A 4,757-nucleotide genomic window follows, 5' to 3' on the forward strand; every position below is an offset into this window, starting at 1 on the left:
TGACGGCCTATCCTAAGAGGCAAACCCTAAATCTCGTTTATTATATAAATGGCTCTTCTCTTTGAGAAGAGGAGGCACCTTTTAGCTCTCTTTTCTTTAGACGAACATAAACCCCTTCTAGCAAATTGTCTTACGATTTCCGTGCCTAGATTCGTAAGTGTCCTTTTGGACTACCCTAGGCTTAATTTCTTGCAACCCAGACATAAGGGTAAAAATATCAGTTCGGAAAGTGTTCACATGATCCAAGGGGTATCCGGATCTCCCGCATAAACCCTAATTCTTCCAACAATTTCTGCATATTTTTTGATGAGAAGCAAGCAATGAAGATGCTATTAAAGCAATCAATGGAACGGATTTCAAAGGAGGGAGCTTGAAGGTGGTCCAGGCATGGACTAAGGTAGTGATTGTTCCTCCTTTTCCATAAAAGTTCTTGGTTTTTTTTATGGGAGCAAAATATTTGTTAGAACCGAATCGAATCAATTATCTAATTCAGTTTGGTTCTCTGTTCCTCCATATCCATAAATTCGGTTCTTGGTTTTCTGGTTTGGCTTGGTTCTAGAATCGAGCTCACCTCTAACTTGTACTGCCATTTGTGGTGATATCTTTTATGTTAGTTTTTCCAGAACAACCCCATTGACGTCATCATCTGTAACCTATTTTGCATATCTAAATGTAAACCGTTGTGAGTTACCGTTCGGATCACTTGATTAAATCAAGATTCTTGTAAATGAAATAAATCAGTTCCATTTGGTTCGACCCCAAATTAAAACACATACCTTCATCCCATTCTTTTTTTTAACAAATTAACCAATTAACCACTGTTATTGTAAGTTGGAGACGTTTGAGGCACAAGGATGTACATGAATTCAATCATGCGATTTGGGAGGATAGGTGGTTCTCTTAAATGGTGCTCCAACAAGAACATTGTCAACTCACTATTCATAACATTATGGATATTGAATCACAAAAGTGTATAAAGCTGAATTCATTTAAAATAAATGAAACATACCATAAACGAACTAATGAAAGTATGATGTTGTTATGGATATGCATCCCTTTTTTGGTGATACGAACAGGAAACAAGATGTTAGAGCCATGGAGATTGAGAAAGTAAATGGCTTGTCTTTTTGTAAGTACTCCAAATTCTTATGTATTTTGTATAATTAAATAGTTGAATAATTACGATGCCATTAATTAACTTTTACCGAAAACACCCATTATCCATGTATGAGATGGTAAAAGTGAAAGGAGTCATCCAAATGACATAAGTGTTGCACTGCTTGACTTCATTCAATTGGTAAAAGTGAAAGGAGTCATCCAAATGACATAACTGTTGCACCGTTTGACTTCATTCAATTGGTAAAAGTGAAGGGAGTCATCCAAATGACATAAGTGTTGCACTATTTGACTTTATTCAATGATAACTAGTGGACATTTGTACATGAATCCAAATAACACATAATTTAATCACACAATTAATAAAATCAAAATCCACTCTAGCATCAACTTAATTGATAAATAGTAATCCAAACATAAATTACCATACTACCCCTGACCTTCATCGGGGTAAAACCGTTTCCGACACTAATCCTTCACGACTGCTGCTATCGGTCGACACCAATCCATGTTGTATTCCCACTCCAGTCGACCCCTCAAACTCATACTCCTCATTTACACTCACGTCCTCTCCTTTCACAGGAAACATATATTCTTGATTTTCCGACATGCCACCTATCAACTCACCCACCATATCACCTCTTTTCTCAGCCGCCTCCTGTAACTGCAATGCAAACTCTAACCCCCAAACAACTTCATCCATCTTCGGACGTTTACTCCCTTTCATTCTTAAACAACTATTCGCAACCTCACCAAACTTCATCAAACAATTAGGAGCAATCTCATCACTTATTCTCTTATCAAGTATCTCTTTCAACGTCCCCTTTCCATAGTTTAACCTACCCCATTCAGCCAAATTCACCTCTTCATCGGACACACCTCGGTTTATGATCACTGGCCTCGAACACAACACCTCTAACAATACAACCCCAAACGAGTACACATCAGATTTCTCTGTAAGTTGTTGCATTTTGTAATATTCAGGATCCATATACCCAAATGTCCCTTTCACAGCTGTACTAACATGATCTACACCTTTCTCTTTTGGCCCTAACTTTGACAAACCAAAATCCGCCACTTTCGCCACCCAATTCTCATCGAGCAAAATATTAGTCGATTTCACATCGCGATGAATAATGGCACGATTTCCACCTGTGTGTAGATAATCCAACCCTTTTGCTGCACCAATGCAAATTTCCAGACGTCGTTTCCAAGGTAAATTAGGGTTGTTTCCTTTGTATAAATGATCTTGTAATGTCCCATGAGACATGTAATCATACACAAGAACCATTTCGGCCTCGTCGTCACAGTACCCAATTAAGGACACAAGTTGGACATGACGTAATTTTGACAGCAACCCAATTTCCGTTTGGAATTCGTGAAAACCTTGTTTGGATAACGCGTTTAGTCGTTTGATTGCGACAGTTGTTGTAGCATTGTCGATGTACCCTTTGTACACCATCCCAAACCCTCCTCTCCCGATTATACAACTTTTATCAAATTCTCTGGTGGCATCTTTCACTTCCTTGATTGTAAATCGGCGACACCTACCGGACGGAAGGCGGTTATCTTTTGATTTTTGCTCACCGGATGACTTGTCACCGGAGTGTTTCATTCGCTGGAAAACGATAAAACCAGAAGTTGACAACAAGAGTACTAACGCTCCGCCAATACCGCCTATTATGGCGGCATACGGCAGAGTTTTGTTTTTCACGGGAGATGACGGCGGCGGTGGTACTGTAGGGCGGAGCTCCGAGTCGCGGTCAGCGAGACTACCGTTCATGCTAAGCTTGAAAACTTCCAAACCGTTCAAAAATGCATCATAGTATTCTTCCGAGTCATCACGGTTAGGACCCATCGCGAGCCACAAATCTCGCTTTCTTCCACTACCATCAAAATCATACACAAATACGCCATAATCTTTAAACACAGGAAACCAGTACCTTGAGTCCAGTAAAACAGATCAGCATACGCTATAGCCGTTTGATTCGAAATAAAAATTTTAAATATCAGCGCAGATTTGCGCCTGTATTGCGGTATAATATTACAAAAGTGGAGCCTAAGGTTGTAATAAAATCCAGAATCAACCGGAAGCTGCCACGTCAGATTGCGATTTTCAGAAGAAGCACCCATGCTTCTTTGCGTAGCATATACTAACTCAGGTGCGGTATAATTCGGTGTGTCAGCTGTGTAGACTATCGGATTCTTGTAAACCTGGGTTACTGTTCGAACTGGGAACAAATATGGATCGTCTTGATCCCACGATCGATACATCCCGGTATCATGGATGGGGGAGATCTTCTCCCCACCGACGTTTAACCTGTAAATATTCTCGAGACACGTGTTCTCTGTGATCATGGGTCCGGAAGATAGACCGATGTATTTTATGTTTTTGGATTTATAATATAAGTATTCCGGTTGTGAAACAATTTCGATACCGTTAATGAACGCATATGATTCGGGTGAGGGGGTGAACGTGATGTTTATGGTTTGGGTGTGGTTTACATAGATGATGAATTCCTTTACAAAGTGGGGAACCTTATTGGAATGGGTGCGTCTGGTTCGCAAGTAGGACCAGGTTTGGAAAGCGCTGAAGTTGGATAAGAGAGAGTAACCGTTTGATGATACAGAAAAGAAAGATTGGTCTGCCTTGTAGTGGGAATATGTAGCGGGGTAGAAATAGAGGCGGAGGAATTTAGGGCCCTTGGCCACCGGAAAAGTGTAGGTGAATGATGTTTTGAAGATTCGTGCAGTGGAGTACGGGATTTCCGGGACGGAAGGATCGCGGTTGTTCGGGGTGGATTTGAAGGAGGTGGTGGTGGAGGGCATGAACTTGGAACGTTCATCGGTGTCCCATTTCCGGTCGGTAGTGGCGGTTGCACCACCACAGTTGAGGAGGAAGTAGTCGGTGGGCTTGTATGGTTGGGCGGCGGCGGTGGTGGTGGTGGTGATGGAGAAGAGGAGGAAAGAAAAGAGTGGTAAAGGGAATGTCAACATGGTGGTTGATAGGTTTACTTTCTTGTTTAGTGAGATCCTTTCTTATTTATGCTCTTTTATAAATTATAAAAGTAGTTAGGGTTATACAGATAAAAAGATTGTTTCCTTGATAATGAAAAGTCTTGGTTATCGCCATTTTCCACTAGCCAGTAGGAAGCATTTTGCACCATGGAATGTGTAATGCGCTTATCGGATCTTTTGTTAATCTATAATGTTATTAATTGTATATGCTGCTACAAACAAGTAAATATATGCTATGAATTATTTATCGACTTTATTACTGAATATTAATCTTCTAACGGAGCATAAACAAACACACTAAAAACGTTTGTACCTGTTGCAATGAGCGTTGTATCCATAATGTTGTTTTCATATATGAAAGGACGAGGGAGATAATGGAAGATACAATATCAAAAAGGTTGTCCATAATATTAAAGATTTTGGTAAAAGCAAAAGTTAAAGAAAACACTTTTATTTTAAGCTACGCCTACACGTATGTTCATGTGTACTTCTTAAAATATCATCTAATTTGCTAAAATAGAGCACCCTCTCTGAAATACCTCATCATGGAGTCCAGTCGGAGCAGGGGATGTTCCATGAAGGTGCCCATAGTGGCACCAACAACCCCTGTTTTTTTATGTAAA

General features: G+C 40.1%; 1 pseudogene; it reads right to left on the reverse strand.

Annotated features, from left to right (window-relative positions):
* Positions 1–1,322: 1,322 nt before the first annotated feature.
* On the reverse strand, positions 1,323–4,218 carry LOC145109150 (receptor-like protein kinase FERONIA pseudogene; annotated as a pseudogene).
* Between the last annotated feature and the right edge of the window lie 539 nt (positions 4,219–4,757).

Source organism: Lactuca virosa, chromosome 4, assembly GCF_052849685.1.
Source record: "Lactuca virosa cultivar CGN04683 chromosome 4, Lactuca_virosa_CGN04683_v6, whole genome shotgun sequence".
NCBI classification, from domain to species: domain Eukaryota; kingdom Viridiplantae; phylum Streptophyta; class Magnoliopsida; order Asterales; family Asteraceae; genus Lactuca; species Lactuca virosa.